This window comes from Myxine glutinosa, chromosome 2, assembly GCF_964187855.1.
Source record: "Myxine glutinosa chromosome 2, kmMyxGlut1.1, whole genome shotgun sequence".
NCBI lineage: Eukaryota > Metazoa > Chordata > Myxini > Myxiniformes > Myxinidae > Myxine > Myxine glutinosa.
The window spans coordinates 193,393,000-193,414,441 of NC_136262.1; the positions used below are offsets into that span (position 1 = coordinate 193,393,000).

At 46.3% G+C, this 21,442-nt stretch overlaps 2 non-coding genes across 2 annotated transcripts; both read left to right on the top strand.

Annotated features, from left to right (window-relative positions):
* The first annotated feature begins 14,817 nt into the window (after positions 1–14,817).
* On the top strand, positions 14,818–14,891 carry TRNAI-AAU (transfer RNA isoleucine (anticodon AAU)). Its single transcript has one exon. It is a non-coding gene; the product is annotated as a tRNA-Ile (tRNA).
* Positions 14,892–18,354: 3,463 nt separating this feature from the next.
* Positions 18,355–18,428, top strand: TRNAI-AAU (transfer RNA isoleucine (anticodon AAU)). Its single transcript has one exon. It is a non-coding gene; the product is annotated as a tRNA-Ile (tRNA).
* The last annotated feature ends 3,014 nt before the right edge of the window (positions 18,429–21,442 follow it).

The following is a 21,442-nucleotide window of genomic DNA, read 5'->3' on the forward strand; positions in this document are numbered from 1 at the left end:
TCATATCACAATGTTAAATATAGAATACATAGAAGATAATGTTTAAAAAAATGAGCCCTATCTTCCAATGGTAAACAATCCTTCAAAAAATTCCTGGATCCGGAATAATATCCTGAGCTTCACCAAAAACTAATCAATTCTTCCTTATCCCAAGGGCAATCATCCCACCAGCTTTCATCCAAATCCGTTTGGAACTTTTCCAGATATCTTGTTCAAAAAACACACGGACCCGATCGAATGCATTACTCCCCGGCGGGAGTAATAAAGAAGATGAGAGGTAGGGCAGTAATAAGGCAGTGATCTTTCAGTCAGAGAATTGTTAATGCATGGAATGGTTTCCCAGGAAAGGTAGAGTAGAGAGGTTAGATAGATAGATAGAGAGGATAGATAGTAGAGAGGATAGATAACAGTAGAGAGGATAGATAGATTTAAATTCGAATTTGATAGGTATGCGGATGCATTGGAGATAGAGTAGTATGGGGGATATTGGCAGGACATGTAGGTAGCTTGTGTGTGGGTGGGTGATGGTTTCTGGGGTTAGTGTTGTGCAAGCATGATTGGCTGAATGGTCTACTCCTGCACCAAAGTTCCTTGCATATATCCTAGTGTAGTGCAGTTGTCTAAATAGAAGCACACCAGTTTGACATTCCTTCCCTTTTTCTCATGTTGACCTTCTTTATATGTTTTATTGAAACGAGTATTGATAATGCTTTAGCTTTGGGACGGAGAGGAAATCAGAAAAGGCAGGGATCTCCCAAGTGGGCATCACACGTGATGCAATTAGGAAAGAACAACAATGTGGTTGGACTGAATGACCTTTTCCTTTGCTTGGCCTTGTTTATCATTGTGCATCCTGTTCTCCTGTTCCTCCTGATTGTCTCTGACTTGGACAATGAAAGTTTGAAAAGAACCTTCAAAGTTTTACTGATTAATTATTTTATTTATTTTTAAAGGAGGGTGGTTGTGTCATGTTTTGTTAATGTCCTTTTGCCATAAAATGATGCTCATCACCATGGTTGCTTTGTCATTAATCATCGAATGTTTAACAAAATCTATTGTGATGAATATATTCTGTATTTCGTATCTGGATGATAAATTACTTGGATATAGGTCTTTGGGCTTCTTGAAAAGCGCTATATAAAATAAATGTATTATTATTATTATGTTGCATGCTATTATAGCCAATCAATTTGCGCACACTTACAGTACATGGGAAATATTAATGTATATAATATTAGAAAGGCTTTGACATTTTCGAAACGTATGGTTTAGAGCTTGGTCAGGCCCCATTGGGTGACCACATACTTTAAGTCTGAATCAAGTGGCCATATGACATCTCATGATTCTTGAAACCCATAAACGTTGTGTGGATTCCAGGTGTCAATAAATATAATGAAAATGAGCACAGAGGTGCCTACCTAAGGCATCCATGTGCTCATTCTCATGAAATGTTTTGTGTAGAATGGCCTTCCTGGGGCTGTTCAATCGCAGTATTCCCTCTAGGGCTTCAAGCAGGCAGTGTAATACCATCATATGTCATTCCCCATCCGTACCTGCAATCTTCTCTACCCAATTAACCCGATGTAAACAAAGCTCCCTTACATTAAATTTAATGTTTCTTCCCTTCTCTCTCTATCTTTTTCCTAGTCATTCATACCCTTGCCTATTGTATCAAACTGTTGCCCCAGTGCCCCAATGAGCATTTCATGCCCTCCATCACCTCTCTACTCCATGAGCCTCAGCTTTGTATACAAAATAAATTACTGCAAATTGTCATGAGCTCCTCCAAGTCCTCCATAAACCTTGGATAACTGTTTAAAAAAGAAAAAGAAAAGGTGGACAGGATGGAACACAGGTTCCATGACAAAGGGGTTGAATACTTATTGACTCGTCATTTCAGCTTTTCATTTTGAATTATTTTGTAAAAGTTTCTTTAAAAAAAACAATTCCGCTTTGACATTATGCGGTATTATGTGTTGTAGATCAGTGGCAAAAAATCTCCATTTAATGTACTTTAAATTCAGGCTGTAACACAACAAAATGTGAAAAAAATCAATGGGTGTGAACACTTTCTGAAGGCACAGTGTCGTCTCATCAACTTTGAAGATCACTTTCACAGAGTATTCATCACGCAATGGGACGCTGCCATGTAAGAAGAACATTTCTGGGTAGACATTAAACTTCAAGTAAAACAAAACAAAACAAGTACAGATACATTCAAAGTACACCGCCCCCATGCCAAAATAAATAAATACCATCCTCCAGCCGGGCAATACCGGTAAATCGCGCCTTCGACGCCCGGCAATACCGCCGTGCAGCACATAGAGACAGTATTGGGAGAGGGAGGTGTACAATAATTGATTGATTAATTGCGTAATTAAAATCAACAAATAATGAACGTAAAATAATTTCTTAACCAATTGGCTAATTGCATACCTCAACCACCAGTGTTTCATCCAAAGCTGTAACTTTTTAAAAATTAATTAAATAAGTCATTAATAAAATTTAAAAAATTACTTGATTAATCAACAAATAATAAATCAATTATTTGATTAATCAAATCAAAAATATCCTTTATAGCCACATCGCTTGGTCACTTTCGTGTCCGAGTATCAGCTTCTCAGCTCATAAGGTGCCTGAGATATTGCCCAGATGAGAAAGGAAATAATTAAGTAACTAATCAATTAATTGATTAATCAAAAAACAAAAAATACAGTTTTTGCCAAAGCACGTCCTCACTATTGTGCCCAAATTTCAGCTCCCTCGCTCAAAGGATGGCTGAGATATTGCCTGAATAAACAAGAAAGCAAGAAAACAAGAACCCGGAGTGAAAACTGAGTACTCCCTTTCAGAGCGCGTGTCCGGCGATAACCTCATGCAGCGACTGGAGATGGAATAGGAAAGGAGCGGTGTACAAAATTTCAAACAGTGGCAATTAAAAGGAGTGTTAGACAGGATATGGTGTATAGTTGTACTTGCCTTGAAGCTGTGTAGTCTGGGTTCGATTCCTGCTTCACAGACCGAGGTGGTAACAAGATTGATGTGTCACAAAGTGCACCATCCTTTGGATGGAGGTTCAGTCTGGTGTCTCATCTGCCACCATTAACTGGGTAGACATTGAAGATCCCATGGTGTAATTTTTGGAAAGTAGGCAAGTTATCACCGGCACCCTGCACGAATTACAAATTCCTGCCCAAATCAGCTTCACTTGATCTTCATTAATTCTGGCCAGCTGGTTCGTGAAAGATTTGGATCAAATTTTTCCAATGCCCGACCACACAAAGATAACCCGTAGGGCAAAGCCGTCTAGAACAGTTTGTCCGTATGTATGTATGTATGTATGTATGTATGTATATGTGTAGCGGCTACCGCTGGGTATACACAATCGCCTTGCACCTACCGAGGACGCGGAGCGATCACCATGCCGGGCTCGTCCAGGACGCCCGGGCATGCCCGCTCTCGACTTGCCAGGCCTCGTCCGGGACGCCCGGGCATGTCCAGACACGCCCGGGCATGCCCGCTCTCGACTTGCCAGGCCTCGTCCAGGACGCCCGGGCACGCCCCCTCTCGCCTTTCCCGGGCAAACGCTCCGGGATAATGTGTATATATATTGCTGCCCGATAAACGGGCTTTTCAGAGTACCCGAGTTGATTTGACACAATAAAGAAACTCGGACGAATTCCAGCTTATTGTCGCGTCCATTCTTCCGATTTACGTTGGAGCATAGCTCCTACATTGGTGACCCGACATGGACACGGGAGTTGCCCTCAAACTCCCTACCTTCTGGGAGGCTCACGCGGCAGTTTGGTTCGCCCAGGCGGACTCCCTGTTCGCCCTGCGAGGCATCACGGCCGACGACACCCGCTTCCACCATGTGGTAGCAGCACTCGGCTCAGCCACCGCGGCCCGCGCCCTGAGCCTCCTCGAGAGCCCGCCAGCCGCTGACAAATACGACGCGATTAAAAAGCTCCTCCTCAATGCTTTCGCCCTCTCATCAGCGGAACGCGCACGGCGCCTGCTCGACCTGCCCGAGCTCGGCGAAACGCGCCCGTCCGAGCGAATGGACTACATGCTTTCGCTGCTCGGCGAGCACTCTCCGGCATTCCCGTTCCGGGAGCTGTTCCTCCGTCAGCTGCCTAGCCCGGTACGCCTCGCCCTGTCAAGCACGATGATCACGGATCCCCGCGCCCTCGCCAGGGAAGCCGACAAGATCTCCGCGGCAGGCCAACGCATTGGAGCAGCGACCTGGAGCCCACTGCCGTCCGAAGCAACGCCCATGGCGCCCGAGCACCCGGCACGGTCGACGACCGAACTGCCGACGCAATTGGCGGCTGCTACGCTGCGCCGACCACCTCCAGCACGACGACCGGGGCCTCCACCTGACCAGGCGTGGTGTTATTATCATGCCAGGTTCGGACAGAAGGCCCGGACATGCCGACCCCCGTGCACCTTCGGCAAGCCGGGAAACGGCCGGGCCGGCATTCATTACCAGCCATGAGCGCCGGCCACACGGGCAACTTACTTTTCATCACGGACAAAGCGTCCGGATGGCGCTTCCTGTGTGACACCGGCGCCCAACTGAGCGTCATACCCACCTCCGATCAGGACAGGCAGTCCGCGGTTTGCGGCCCCTCCTTGGTTGCGGCCAACGGATCGGCCATCTGCACCTTCGGCCCACGCAACGTCACCCTCTGCTTCGGCGGCCAACGCTTTAATTGGACTTTTGTAACCGCAAGCGTGCCCATGGCTCTGCTAGGCGCCGACTTCCTCTGCGCACACGGACTGCTGGTGGACGTCCAACGGCGTCGCCTCATCAACGCCGAGACCTTCAGCTCCCTGGCATGCACATTGAGCAGCTCCGCTCTGACCGAGCTGGCATGCGCCCTCCTGGTGGCGAACGAGTTTGCTCGCCTGCTCACGGAGTTCCCAGCCCTCACGCGGCCGACGTTTTCGGCCGTCGCAGTACGACATGGGATCGAGCACCACATACCAACCACGGGCCCGCCGGTCTACGCCAGAGCCCGCCGCCTCGACCCAGCCAAGCTCGCCGTGGCCAAAGCCGAGTTCGACACTTTGGAACACCTCGGCATCGTGCGGCACTCCGATAGCGCGTGGGCTTCGCCACTACACATCGTCCCAAAACCAGGGGGTGGCTGGCGCCCATGTGGCGACTACCGCCGCCTTAACGACGCTACCACCTCCGACAGGTATCCGATCCCGCACATCCAAGACTTCTCCGCCCGTTTGGCAGGACGGGTCATTTTTTCAAAGATCGATTTAATACGGGGATACCACCAGGTATCTGTCAGGGCGGCTGACGTCCCCAAAACGGCCGTCATCACACCGTTCGGCTTATTCGAATTCCTGCGAATGCCGTTTGGCCTCAAGAACGCGGCTCAGGCGTTCCAGCGCTTGATGGACGGCGTGCTGCGTGACCTGCCGTTCCTCTTCGTTTACCTGGACGACATCCTCGTCGCCAGCACGTCCCGGGCCGAGCACCTCCTCCACCTCTGAACACTGTCCGGGTGCCTCAGCGAGCATGGCCTCATCGTCAACCCGGCCAAATGCCACTTCGGCACGACGGCCGTTGATTTTTTGGGCCACCACATCACCAAGAACGGGGCCGTGCCGCTGCCAACCAAGGTCGAGGCCATCACCACGTTTCCGCGTCCCCGCTCCATAAAGGCCCTGCAGGAATTCCTGGGAATGGTGAATTTCTATCACCGCTTCGTGCCCCGCGCTGCTCAACTCATGCGGCCCCTCTACGAAGCCCTCCGGGGCAAGCCGGCCAAGCATGACGTCATCTGGTCCGCAGCAATGGACGCGGCCTTTAAAAGCTCAAAGCGGGCCCTCGCCGACGCAACACTGCTCGCTCACCCGGTGCACCCGGTGCTCAACGCTCCCATCGCCCTCACCACGGATGCCTCTGACTACGCGATGGGCCGTGGTGTCGGTGGTTTGGTCTGCCACCAAACAAATGCAAATTTTCATCTCAATGTCAAATGCAAATTCGTCTTTGCAAATTTTGCAAATTTTGCAAAATTTTGCAAAAATTGCAAATTTGCAAATTTTGCAAATGCAAAAATGCAAATGCAAAATGCAAAAAATGCAAAAGGGCAAATGGTCGGTGGTTTGGTTTGGTGTCGGCGGTTTGGAGGTGGTTTGGTTTGGTGGTTACATGAGCAATGGGTGAACGGGGTTTGGCAGCCACTCGCTTTTTTCAGCCAGCAACTCTGGCCGAACGAGCTCAAATATAGCACATTTGACCATGAGCTCCTCGGTCTACACCTGGCCATTCGCCATTTCCGCCACCTCCTGGAGGGCCGACCCTTCAAAGCGTTCGTCGACCACAAGCCGTTGGTTTACGCAATCAATGGCCAAGGTCACGGAGCCGTGGTCGGCCCGCCAACAGTGCCACCTCTCCGCCGTGTCGGAGTTTACCACGGACATCCGGCACGTTGCCGGCAAAGACAACGCCGTGGCCGACTGTCTTTCTCGGGCCAGCGCGAACGCGGTCCACCTCGGCATGGACTTCGCGCTTATGGCGGCAGACCAAACCACCGACACCACGGTGCAAGCCCTCCGGGCGGTGGACACGGGCCTCCGCCTGGCCGACATCCCCTTCGCGGACACTGTCCTGCTCTGCGACATCTCCCAAGGCCAGCCTCGCCCCATCGTGCCCGTTACCTGGCAACGCCGCATCTTCGCCTCCCTCCACGGCCTTTCCCACCCGGGCCGGAAAGCTTCCCAGAAGCTGGTGTCAGCGCGATTCGTCTGGCATGGCCTTCGACGGGACATCCACGATTGGACCAGCACCTGCACAGCCTGCCAACAGGCCAAGGTCCACCGACACACCCAGGCCCCGCTGGCACCTTTCACCGTGCCCGAACGACGTTTTGACCACATCAACGTGGACCTGGTGGGCCCCCTCCCCCCATCACGGGGTTTCACACACCTGCTCACCATGGTGGACAGGACCACCAGGTGGCCGGAGGCCGTTCCCCTCATCTCCACCACCACCGCCGACGTGGCGCAGGCTTTCATCGCCACCTGGGTCGCCTGCTTCGGCGCACCGGCGGACATCTTGTCAGACCGTGGACCGCAGTTCACCTCTGAGCTGTGGGGCACGGTCGCCCGCAACCTGGGGGTCAAGCTCCACCGTACTACGGCCTACCATCCCCAGGCCAACGGGTTGTGCGATCGATTCCACCGCTCCATGAAGGCCGCGCTCATGGCCGGCCTTCAGGACGGCGGTTGGGCCGACCGGCTGCCGTGGGTCCATTTGGGCCTTCGCACGGCCCCCAAGGAGGACCTCCGGGCGTCCACCGCCGAGCTTGTCTACGGCCAGGCGCTACGCGTCCCGGGCGAATTCGTGCCCGACGCTACCAGTCCCTGGTCCGCAGCTCACCAGCGCTCGGACCTCCAGGAGACCGCCCGACGGTTTGCCCCCGTGCCAACGTCCCACCATGGTGACCCCCAGTCCTACGTCCCCCCAGCGCTTCGCACAGCGGAGTACGTTTTTGTGCATCATGATGCACATCGGGGGCCACTCCGGCCGCCGTACGACGGGCCCTTCCGGGTCCTGCGACGGGACGACAAGTCGTTCGTCATCGACATCGGTGGCAGGTCGGACCAGATTGCGGTGGACCGCCTCAAGCCGGCCCACGTGGACATCGACCAACCGCCACGGTTGGCCCTTCCGCCACGGCGAGGCCGCCCCCCGTCCACGGTGCCCCCCACTCGACCGCCCACCACCACACCGGACCCCCCCCCCCCACGACCCGCAAGGGGTCGCTTCGGCCGGGTCATCAGGACCCCCCTTAAATTGACCCTGCCGGTGCAAGTCGATTCTGGGGGGACGTGTGTAGCGGCTACCGCTGGGTATACACAATCGCCTTGCACCTACCGAGGACACGGAACGATCACCATGCCGGGCTCGTCCAGGACGCCCGGGCATGCCCGCTCTCGACTTGCCAGGCCTCGTCCGGGACGCCCGGGCATGTCCAGACACGCCCGGGCATGCCCGCTCTCGACTTGCCAGGCCTCGTCCAGGACGCCCGGGCACGCCCCCTCTCGCCTTTCCCGGGCAAATGCTCCGGGATAATGTGTATATATATTGCTGCCCGATAAACGGGCTTTTCAGAGTACCCGAGTTGATTTGACACAATAAAGAAACTCGGACGAATTCCAGCTTTTTGTCGCGTCCATTCTTCCGATTTACGTTGGAGCATAGCTCCTACATATGTATGTATGTATGTCCCTTCAAACGTATACCAATCAGAGCTGAGGATCTGGTCACATGATAGGGTAATGTGATTACATCTGAAGTCATTACAGCAGTACACGATGACTCTCCACACGCCGCCATTTTGATTCCAATTTCGTTCATGCCGAACATATCGTTGAACCTGTCATATATCACAATTGCCATGCTCTACCTCTACATTTTTCATTCAGTGTGAAACACAAACAAACCGATTGTTAAACTTACCGTCAAATATCGAAAGCATCGGCGTTACGTCTCTTGCAACAAAACGGTATGTATAGGCCTTAGGCTTTTATGCCTACACTCCGGACCGCTTCGAACAAATTAAGCCCAGGTTTCTTAATACAGGAGTGTGAAGTGCGGTGCTATGCGCACGACTTGTTTGCCAAGAAGATAAGCAACAACGCGGGTAACCAAAAAGAGTCTTTATTCCAAAGCTCAACGATAGCACTGAGGTGCTCGGGGGCCGGGGCTGTGAGCCCCGTGTATATCCCGAGGCCACGCCTACCCCTCGGGCGTGGCCGACACCCTCTTGGTGCGTGGAATGATGTCACCGCGCCAGCGAGCCATCGTGTCCGCCACAAGTGTATCGTTTCAGTAGTATCGTTTTCGTAATAATAAAAAAAATATAGTGAATATAACCATAACACTTTAATCCCAATGCAGTGAATCCCAAGTTAATGGATTGAAGCGGTGTATGGTTCATGAATCCATGCTAATACCCAGGGGGGCAAATGGGTTTAACAGATATGGCGGGCTGTTCAGGGTTGGCTGCCAAAAATCATATCTATATATATCTAGGAACAAAATGTATATGGACAACCTTGCGAACAATCTCCTGGAAATCTGTAGGAAGCCTCTAAACAACATGACCCTATACGCGAATACAGCGCCTTTCGCGGCGATCAGCCATTATGGTTTATCCATGTTCCTTGAGCAATGATGAAGGAAAAAGTTAATTCTAACAAACCAAATATATCATAAATAAATTGTTATTACTCCCTGAACCATTTACATCTCAATATCAAGGCATATTTTGGGGCAAAACATTAAATTAATTGTTCAAAATGCTCAATCCTGAATTTAATTGTTTTGTTTGTGAACGTAACATTAGAAGACGCATTTCTGTGGTGCTGTTAGTTATCACTTCCTGATTCACTGCTGCTGTCAAAGGTGGCAGTGTAGTCGGCATGGCTGCACTTCTTTATCGATCCCTGACAGCGGCAGCCTATATTAAACAGGGAATGTTCTTCTTCCCACATGAGCAGTTTGTGTTGCAGCCCTTGTTGGTGCAGCCACAGGAGATCGTCTGCATCGTCTGCTGTGGCCAGGTCGGGTGTGTGGATTGCACTGGTACCAGCTTTCCATCATTCACGTTGTTGTTGATCAGGCTTGTGGTTGCTGCAGTGAATGGGTTGGTCTCCATGGCTGCCATCACTTTCACAATCATCTCTGAATCCCTTGCCACACGTATTGTGGTGTGCATTGGAAGAGTTGAGATGCAACATTGACTTCAGTTGGGCGGATACTGCTGCAGTGACCGGCTTTGTGTACACCCATTTGGTTTGAGCAGCAACGTTGAGAGTGATTCCATCTAGGCCACTCTTCTCCTTGGCATCTGCGTTGTAGGTCTACTCCAGAAGCATGTCAGGAGAGACTCCGTTGTGATGACCATCTGCTCTTCGCCGAATGAATGCTCCATTCGGTGTGGTGTGCTGTAAAAGGTTAAAAAAATTTGAACATAAATACCGTATGTGGTTTTCTTAACACTATTTAATGACTGGCCCAATATTATGGCTTGCAAGGGAACTGAAGTTGGCACAGGCTGTCATAATTACTTAGTTGTGGTCTATTTGGGCTGCTAGAACTAACTTTTCCATTCGTGCGACATAGATAAACCATAATGGCTGATCGCCGAGAAAGGCGCCGTATTCGCGTGTCGGGGCATGTTGTTTAGAGGCTTCCTACAGTTTTCCTGTAGCTTGTTAGCAAGGTTGTCCATATACATTTTATTCCTAGATATATATAGATGTGATTATTAGCAGCCAACCCTTTACAGCACGCCTTGTCTGTTTTTTTCAAAAAATACTGCTTTGGCCCCCTGGGTTTGGCTGGCTTTGGAGGCCAGCTTGGAAATGTGGTTTTCCAAGGAAAGATCATGGCAGATTGTGAGACCCAAAAGCTTGAGTGACAGAACTTCTTCAAGAGGATTGTTCAGAAAGTAGATGGGAGGGTTGTCTGGACGGTCTTTTCTGAGAGACATAGTGAGGGTATGAGATTTGTCAGGATTGAAAGACATGTTCTACTTGTTTGACCAGTTTGTGATATTGTCCAGGTCTGCAGAGAGTGAGGAGGCTGCAGACTGCCGATCTGAGGGTTGAGATATGGAGCGGCAGAGAGTGGAGTCATCAGCAAAGAGATGGAGCTGATTTTCCAGAGAGTCGGAATGATCATTAATGAAGACCAGAAAAAGCACAGGGCCCAGAACACTGCCTTGAGGAACTCCAGCCTGAACAGGAAGGGGAGATGAGAGAATTCCATTCAGGGCCACACGTTGACTGAGACCGGTGAGGAAGACCGCAAGCCATGCATGGAGGTTTCCATGGATACCATAAGAGGAGAGTTTGGTGAGCAGGGCGGGGTGCCAGACGATATTGAAAGCATGTCAAGGGAGACAGATCTGATTTCCTGTTTGGCATTGAGGACCTCCATCCATTGTTGAGACAGCAGAAGCAACATGTCCAGAGTAGAATGACCTGGTCTGAATCCAAATTGATGATCAGAGATCAAGCCATTGGAGAAGAGGAAGGATTTGATATCCGAAGCAATGATGGATTCCATGACTTTGCTGATAATTGGGAGCAGGCTGATTTGTCTGCAGTTGCAAGGATCTGTTTCTGCATCTTTTTTGTGTAAAGCGGTAATGTTGGCTGATTTTCAAGCAGATGTCCAATAACCTTGAACAAAAGAAAGGGTAAAGAGAGCAGAGAGAGGGTGTGAAAGAGCGGCAGAGCAGGATTTTAGGACCCGTGGGCTGATGCCGTCTGGTCTAGTTGCAGAATCAGAGTCGAGGTTTGACAGAACCTTCTCCACCTTGTCAGGAGAGAAGGACACAGAGTCCAGGAGCAGCTGGGTTTGACTGGGTAAGGTGGGTACAGAGAGAGATGGGTTCGGGACACAAGATTGTGAGGCATAAAATCATTAATAAAGGTTGCATAAAATCATTAATATTGTCGTGTGACTTCCCTGTGTGGTGAACACCACATGTTTGTGGAACTTAGCTCAAATCGGTTGGGGTGTCTCGTCAGGAATCATCAAGATCGTCTGAGGCCTTGGTGTCTTTGCGTGCAAAAACGCACTCATTGGTGCAAATTAGGCATCCCACGCTGCCTGCTCACTCCTGGCTCCACGCGCATAGCGAACGGGCTTGGCATGCAGCTCGCTATTCCAGCTGCGCCTGTCCTCACGATCTCTGCACGGAAAACCACAGTTCCCGGCCCGCAGTTCTGCCTTCTCACGACACTATCACGATGTCGGAACACGACTGCCCGTGATTAATAATCCTTGCGCAAGAGAGCAAAGTGCGACTGTTCACTATGGGGTCCAGAACGAGAAGAACGAAGAGGACGTCGATGCTGAGAGAGATAAAATGTCGATGCTGAGGGAGATAAAATGTCCACCGCTCCAACTATTTTGTTATTGAGGCTCTGACGTCATCCCACGACGTCCCCATCTCCACTCCCATCAGCGAGTCTCATCTTACCAGTGATTGTGGCAATCAAATCCGGGTCCAATCTTTGCTCTGCGGGGCGTGGCTCATGGCCTTGCCTGTGCCTATGCGCTCACCAAGTCGGTGTTATCAGAGATAGTGCTTGATTCCTGGTTTCCGGTTGTTTTTTAATTAGTGCGGTTATTGGCTGATTTCTTACTAGGTGGGTGTACTGCTGTGTCATAAGGAACACAGGAAAGGTTTATAGAGGCAATTACATACAGGGGATTAATTACCCATAATCCCTCGCTAATTAACAAACCCCACCCCTCTCATGGGTATGAAGATACAAGCTTACCCAACATCCGGTCGACACAAATTTCCCACTTATGATACATCGAGGTTTCTTCTTCCTCACGACAGTCGGAGCACACTAATCTATATATATATCAAAGAAAGTTTTTTTGTTTGTTTGTTTTGTTTGTTTGTTTGTCTGCACACGCTAATCTCCTGAATGGTGAAAGACAGGAGGAAACCTCTCAAACAAAAAATGTCAGGACGGGCCCCGGGAAGGTTATAGGCGAGGTGGCGAGGCCGGCCGAGGCCACCTCGGCAGGGCTGGGCCCATTTCGCAATTAAAAGCTGAGCTGAATTATAGTAGTCAATCTTCTACAGCCGTGAGTTAAAGCTGAATTATAGTTGTAAATTCATTCAAAAAGAACCCGGGCAACGCCGGGTGCATTCGGCTCGTCTTCTATATATATAAAATAAAGTTTTTGTTTGTTTGTTTGTTTGTTTGTCTGCACACGCTAATCTCCTGAACGGTGAAAGATAGGAAGATACCTCTGAAACAAAAAATGTCGGGACGGGCCCTGGGAAGGTTATAGGCTAGGTGGTGAGGCCAGTCGAGGCCACCACGGCCGGACTGCGCCCATTTCGCAATAAATCTTCTTCCTCTTTCAAAATTCTCTTGAAGTACAACTTATGCACTTAGTAGGAATATCTGACTGACTGCAACACATGCTTTCAAAATTCTCTCTCGCGGGGCCCGACAGAAGAAAGAACAAGGAATCGTTGAGCACTAACTGATACTGGGCCCGCGGCAGACCCATGTACAGAAGATTAAATTCATTCAAAAAGAACCCGGGCAACGCCGGGTGCATTCAGCTAGTCTGGCTATAATTCACCAAATGTCTGTCCGTCTATCTGTTCCCAGGTACCACAAAAACGGCTGAACCGATCGCAATGAAATTTTAGTTGGGTAATTCTGGGTCCCCCTGGAGGAAAATAGGCTATATTGTTTTTCCAATTTTTTTCCCCAATTTTTTCAATTTTCCAATTTTCCAGTTGTTCCAAACACGATGGAATAATATTTACCGATATGAACAGTGATGTGGCTTTTATTGAAATTCTACAAATACTGTTAAGAATTTGATGATTTGCGTGTGAAATGATTTAACGGATGTTTATATAAATCGTTTAAAATAAAAAAACCCTTCAATTTCTGATATTTTGCCTTTTCATTTTGGCCTCTCAATTGAAACCCCGCCCGTAGAGCAGGTGCCGTTGCTAGTCTATACAATTTTACTTGGACGAAGGTATTGCTTACCCCATACAAACGTAACAATATTTATCCAATTGACCTGAAGTTTTATAATTTTGCATGTTGGGTCAAGAAATTGGTTCACCAATCAAAAGCGAGAACCAGATTATTTTTTTTGGTTCAAAAGGTCAAAGGTCAAGATTGCACAAAATCGTCAATTTCCATCAGATTTTCTTTAAATTTGAGCAGGGTGTGCTTATTGGGTCACTGAAGGCTATTGCTTTTGAGATCAAGAGGTCAAGGTCGCCTGAAACCGTCAATTTTGTTTGTCTCCACCATGCCATTCTTTTTTTTCATCTGTTTGCTCATGCTCAGCATACAGAAAAATAAGTCTGAATACAAAGCGGACGTGGAGTGGCTTTGCATTTTCAGATGCTTTCCAGTTTCAATTGAATCGTGACGGACCAGTTTATCCTGCTATTGATTTGCAATTGGTCACTGGCTTTGACACCAACACAACCTTTCATTGTGGACCTGTTTGATGCATTTGATGCGTTTTGATTGGTCCCTGCCTTTATCAAATGCATAAAAAAGCTACATAACGATCAACCAGTTTCAAGTGGAACATCTCGGCACCATCAGAGCGTTTAAATTGCATCAGATTTGTTTATTTTTTGCATACAGAGGTGAGGCTCATGGACGAGCTTGCACTGGTGTACTGAACGAATCAGGGCACAACAGGAGAAAAGAAACAGTGGAGAGAGGGCAAACACCAACAGAAGAGGTGAAGGCTAAGATAATGGAAGAATTGGCCAACCAATGGGTGTGGGGAGGAAAGGGCGCAAGAGAGGATACATGGTGTGCACAAGATGGACATATAAGAAAACTCTCAGTTGGGAAAAAATGGAAATTTGGAAGGAGGTGGGATTTGGGTGGGGTCAACGAGGGTAGAAACGATCATGGTTTTGAATTGGACACGATTTGAAATGGTGGTGAACAGCTGTCTTGAAGATCTGGAGGGAGGAATGATATTGATGAGAATGGGGAAGTTGATTCGACAAGTTGGAAAAAAGAACAAATGAGTGGAGGTGAGCAGTGATCCTGGGTTTAGGGAGTTCCTCCAGAAGGGGGTTGATGGTGCACCAGTGTGCCCTGCAGAAACCTAGTTGGGGTTAGATGTAACATAACTCTCAATCGCAGCATGTGTTGAGGTCTTGGGGTGTGGACGTGACACAGACCTGCGACTTGATTACTTCGTAAAAAGTAAGGATAAGATTGTCATAGTTGGTGTTTGTGAATGGCCGGTTAGCTCAGTTGGTTAGAGTGTGGTGCTAATAACGCCAAGGTCGCGGGTTCGATCCCCGTACGGGCCATCTTTTGTTTTTTCTCATCACATCAGTACATCCCCCAGGAAGCGTGAGATGGGGTTTTCATATCACTTGTTTGTGTCTGTGTCTTTGTGTGTCTGTTTGTTTTTTATATGTGTCTGTGTGTTTCTGTGTTTTTGTCGGTTTCTGTGTGTGTGTGTCTGTGTGTTTGTATATGTGTCTGTGTGTTTGAAAATGTGTCTGTGTTTCTCTGTGTTTGTATATGTGTCTCTGTTTGTGTCTGTGTGTTTGTATATGTGTCTGTCTGTGTCTGTGTATTTGCATATGTGTCTGTGTGTGTCTATTTGTTTGTATATGTGTCTGTGAGTGTCTGAGTGTTTGCATATGTGTCTGTGAGTGTCTATGTGTTTGTATATGTGTCTGTGTGTTTGCATGTGTCTGTGTGTGTCTATTTGTTTGTATATGTGTCTGTCAGTGTCTGAGTGTTTGCATATGTGTCTTTGGTGTTTATGTGTTTGCATATGTGTCTGTGAGTGTCTGAGTGTTTGTATATGTGTCTGTGTGTGTCTGTTTGTTTGTATATGTGTCTGTGTGTGTCTCTGTGTTTGTATATGTGTCTGTGAGTGTCTGTGTGTTTGTATATGTGTCTGGATGTGTATGTCTGTGCCGTAACCTTTTTACCATTTGACCTGCAATCATTATATTTTCAACAAAGCTTTATAATGAGAATATGGAGAAGTCAAAATCACATTGTTTTGTCGAGATCAAGGGTGGCCCTCACCTAAAATCATTCTTCATCCAATTTACCTGAAATTTTAATTTACCATTTGAGCTTCCTCATCAAATTTTCAACAAAAATTTATTGCGAGAACGAGCATGGTTCGGCTCGCCTCACAATGCGTCGCTGCAGAGGCACCGGCTTGTTTTAACTGAGGATCATGGCCTGATTGAAGTTGAGTTGCTGTGTTGTCATGATTTACACCAATCATAATACAAACATTGTTTGTACAAATTTATTTGTGATATTAGTGATATTATTTATTTGTAATTCATTTGTAATCATAAAAGGTCCAAGAAGTACAAACCTCTCAATGGTCAAGGGTTCAAGCTGGTGTATTGGGTAGAATGTGTCTTACTGGTCTTAAGTGTCTTCGTGGTCTTTCATGGTCTTCGGAGTCTTTTGGATCTTCAGGGTCGTTGAGGGTGTTCGGCGTCTTTTGGGTCTTCGATGTATTATGTGTATTCGGGGTTTATTGGGCCTTCTTGTTATTTTGAGTCTTTGAGGGTTTTTTGGGGACTTAAAAGGTCTTCAAAGGTCTTCGAGGTCTTAGCAGTCTGAAGGGTCGAAAGTTATGTTCCAAAAGTACATAATTAATTAATGCACATAATTTATCGACCGGATGCAACTGACATCCAAACATACGTAATTAATTTATATATAGTCACACGGCCTTACCACTTCACTGCCCCAGGTCCTCATGGACTGTGTTTTTAGGTTTTATGTATATTTCAAGAAGAAGACGTTTTGGTCGCAAATATACAAACATAACCTTATTTGTTTACTCCATTATAAGAAGATACAGAGAAGACTAATTAATAATTTGGGAAAAAAATGAAAGGGTCAAAGCTCACCATCCCATAAAATTGTCAATTTTCATCAAATTGACCTGACCTTTTCATCCAATTGACATGACCTTTTCATCCAATTGACCTGACCTTTTAATAAAATTGACCTGACCTTTTAAGAATTTGCACATTGGTTCACTGAATTGGTTCACCAATCAAAAGCTAGAAGCCAAAATCGTTAATGTATATATCCATTTGACTTGATGTTTTTTGAATTTGCATATTGGGTCAATAAATTTGTTAAACAATCAAAAGGTGGAAGCAGATTACTTTTTTTTGAATCAAAAGGTCAAAAGTCAAGATTGCATAAAATCGTCAATTTATATCCGATTCACTTTAAATTTGAGGAGGGTGTGCATATTTGGTCACTGAAGCTCCTGCTTTTGAGGTCAAAAGGTGAAAGTCACTTGAAATCGTCAATTTTGTTTGTATTTTTACCCCGTGCTTACGATGCGAAAAGCGAGGTTAAGCATTCAGGTGCGTACGTGTGCCGTGTTCCGTGTGCTGTACGTGTCTGCATTTAAAAAAATGTCGTTTTCTTGGCAACCGTTGGTCCGATTGACACGAAATGTTACCATAGAAGCGCCTCCGCCTATATAATTTTTTATTCATAATTATGACGTCATCGGTCACGTGGCGCGGACGCCATCTTGAAAAAACGTTTCACCTCGACATCTCCCAAACCGCTCAATGGAAAAAATTGAAAGATGGCTCATTGCCAAGTACTCAACATGGGGAATAAGACGTGTTGATGGTGATGTCATCGGTGCCTAAATGATGACGTCATAATTCAACAAGTACAACGCTTGATCTGATCAGTATGAATAAAACAAAAATTCCTCTGCATCTGTTAGACCGATGGACACGAAATTTTCAGAATATGTGCGGCTCCTCCTGCATAATTTTTTTATGATAATTATAACGTCATAGGTCAAGTGGTACAGACGCCATCTTGGAAAAAAATCGAAAAATGTTGCACATCTATATCTCCGAAACCTCTCCATGGAAAAAATTGAAACATGGCTCAATGTCAAGTACTCCCCTTGGGGAATAAGATATGATAATGATGATGTCATCTGTGCCTTCGTTATGACGTCATAATTCGACAAGTACAATACTTATCCGATCATTGTGAATTTTTTTCTCAGCAACTGTTGGTCTGATGGGCACGAAATTTTCACCATTAGCTCATCGCCTGGGAGTGGAAACGCCCCCCTACGCAAATGCCAACATTAATTTTTGGATTCCTCATGCTCTGAACATTACAAAAATGTATAGTTTTGCTAATCTCCAATAAATTTTGACGAAAAAACATAGTGAACCTGACCAAGGAGAAAATAAACAGTGGAGAGAGGGGAAACACCAACAGAAGAGTTGAAGGCTAAGATAGTTGCAGATTTTGCCAAACAATGGTGGTGGGGAGGAAAGGGGGCAAGAGAGGATACATGGTGTGTACAAGATGGACACAGAAAAAAAACTCTCAGTTGGGAAAAAATGGAAATTTAAAAGGAGGTGGGATTTGGGTGGGGTCAACGAGGGTAGAAACGATCATGAATTTGAAATGGTCACGATTTGAAATAGTGGTGAACAGCTGTCTTGAAGATCTGGAAGGAGGAATGATATTGATGAGAATGGGGAAGTTGATTCGACAGGTTGGAAAAAAGAACAAATGAGTGGAGGTGAGCAGTGATCCTGGGTTTAGGGAGTTCCTCCAGAAGGGGGTTGATGGTGCACCAGTGTGCCCTGCAGAAACCTAGTTGGGGTCAGATGAAACATAACCCTCATTCGCAGCATGTCTTGGGGTGTGGATGTGACACAGACCTGCGACTTGATTACTTCGTAAAAAGTAAGGATAAGATTGTCATAGTCAGTGTTTGTAAATGGCCAGTTAGCTCAGTTGGTTAGAGCGTGGTGCTAATAACGCCAAGGTCGCGGTTTCGAACCCCGTACGGGCCATCTTTTGTTCTTTACTCTCCGCATCAGCACATCCCCCAGGCAGCGTGAGAAGTGGTTTTTATATCACTTATTTGTGTCTGTGTGTTTGTGTGTGTGTGTTTGTGTGTGTGTCTTTGTGTGTCTGTTTTTTATATGTGTCTGTGTGTTTCTGTGTTTTTGTAGGTTTCTGTGTGTGTGTGTCTGTGTGTTTGTATATGTGTCTGCGTTTCTCTGTGTTTGTATATGTGTCTCTGTTTGTGTCTGTGTGTTTGCATATGTGTCTGTGTGTGTCTATTTGATGTATATGTGTCTGTGAGTGTCTGAGTGTTTGCATATGTGTCTTTGGTGTTTATGTGTTTGCATATGTGTCTGTGAGTGTCTGAGTGTTTGTATATGTGTCTGTGTGTGTCTGTTTGTTTGTATATGTGTCTGTGTGTGTCTCTGTGTTTGTATATGTGTCTGTGAGTGTCTGTGTGTTTGTATATGTGTCTGGATGTGTATGTCTGTGCCGTAACCTTTTTACCATTTGACCTGCAATCATTATATTTTCAACAAAGCTTTATAATGAGAATATGGAGAAGTCAAAATCACATTGTTTTGTCAAGAGATCAAGGGTGGCCCTCACCTAAAATCATTCTTCATCCAATTTACCTGAAATTTTAATTTACCATTTGAGCTTCGTCATCAAATTTTCAACACAAGTTTATTGTGAGAACGAGCGTGGATCTGCTCACCTCACCATGTGTCGCTGCAGAAGCACGGGCTTGTTTTAACTGAGGAAAATGGCCTGATTGAAGTTGAGTTGCTGTGTTGTCATGATTTACACCAATCACAATACAAACATTTTTTGTTCAAATTTATTTGTGATATTGGTGATATTATTTTTTTGTGATTTATTTGTAATCTTAAAATTTGCAAGTGGTATAAAGCTCTCAATGGTCAAGGGTTCAAGCTGGTCTAATGGGTCGAATGTGTCTTATGGGACTTTAGGTCTTAAGGGGCTTCGTGGTCTTTCATGTTCTTTGCGACTTTTTGGTCTTCGGGGTAGTTCAGCGTCTTCAGCGTATTTTGGGTCTTCGATGTATTTTGTGTCTTTGGGGTCTATTGTTCCTTTGTTTTATTTTGGGACTTTAAGGGTCTTTGGAGACTTTAAAGGTATTCAAAGGTCTTCGAGGTCTCAGCAGTATAAAGGATCGAAAGGTATGTTCCCATAGTACAAAATTAATTCACGCACATAATTTATAGACAGGATTCAACTGTCATCCAAACATACGTAATTAATTGATGTACAGTCAGACGGCTTCACCACTTCAGTGCTTCACGGACCTGTTTTTCGGTTTAATGTCTATTTAAAGAAGAAGACGTTTTGTTAACAAATATAAATACCCAACCATATATGTTTAATCCATTACAAGAAGACTAATTAATAATTTGGAAAAAAGGTGAAAGGGTCAAAGGTCACCGTCACCTAAATTTGTCAATTTACATCCAATTGACCAGAACTTTAAAGAATTTGCACATTGGTTATCTGAATTGGTTCACCAATCAAAAGCCAGCAGCCAATTGTTGTTTTTAGATCAAATGGTCAAAGGTCACGGTTGCATAAAATCTTTAATGTATAAATCCAGTTAACCTGACGTTTTGTGAATTTGCATATTGGGTCAATAAATTGGTTCAACAATCAAGAGGAAGATGCAGATATTTTATTTGGATCAAAAGGTCAAAAGTCAAGATTGCACAAAATCGTCAATTTCCATCCGATTCACTTTAAATTTGAGCAGGGTGTGCATATTGGGTCACTGAAGGCTATTGATTTTGAGGTCAAAAGGTCAAGGTCACCGGAAATCGTCAATTTTGTTTGTATTTTTTTCATCCGTTTTTGTCAAGTTTAGCATAAGGAAAAAATATGTCTGAATACAAAGCGGACGTGGAGGAGCTCTGCATTTTCAGATGCTTTCCAGTTTTAATTGGATCGTGACGGACCAGTTTATCCTGCTATTGATTTGCAATTGGTCACTGGCTTTGACACCAACACAACCTTTCATTGTGGACCGAATATGCATCAAAAAGCTGCGTATATCAAACAAACCGTTTCAAATGGAGCATCTCGCCGCCATTAGAGCATTTGAATTGCATCAGATTTTGTCACATTTTGTACACATTGTCGAAGCTCGTGGAAGAGCTCGAACTGGTGCACGAACGGATCCGGATGCAACAGGAGAAAAGAAACAGTGGAGAGAAGGGAAACACCAACAGAAGAGGTGAAGGCGAAGATAACGGAAGATTTGGTCAACCAATGGGTGTGGGGAGGAAAGGGAGCAAGAGAGGAAACATGGTGTGTACAAGATGGACACAGAAGAAAACTCTCAGTTGGGAAAAAATGGAAATTTGGAAGGAGGTGGGATTTGGGTGGGGTCAACGAGGGTAGAAACGATCATGGTTTTGAATTGGACACGATTTGAAATGGTGGTGAACAGCTGTCTTGAAGATCTGGAGGGAGGAATGATATTGATGAGAATGTGGAAGTTGATTCGACAGGTTGGAAAAAGAACAAATGAGTGGAGGTGAGCAGTGATCCTGGGTTGAGGGAGTTCCTCCAGAAGGCGGTTGACGGTGGACCCTGTGTTCCCTGCAGAAACCTGGTTGGGATCAGATGAAACATTACTCTCACTCACAGCACGTGTCGGATTCTTGGGATGTGGATGTGACACAGAACTGCGACTTGATTTCCTAGTAAAAAGTAAGGATAAGATTGTCAGAATTGGTAATCGTAAACGGAAGGTTAGCTCAGCTGGTTAGAGTGTGTTGCTAATAACGCCAAGGTCGCGGGTTCAGATCCCCGTACGGGCCATCTTTCGTTTCTTACTCATCACATCAGCACATCTTCCAGGCAGCGTCAGATGGGGTTTCTATATCACTTCTTTGTGTCTGTATGTGTTTGTGTGTTTGGAAATGTGTGTGTGTCTGTTTGTATGTGTTTGTATGTGTATGTGTGTGTCTGTTGTTTGTGTATATGTCTGTGTGTGTGTCTGTTA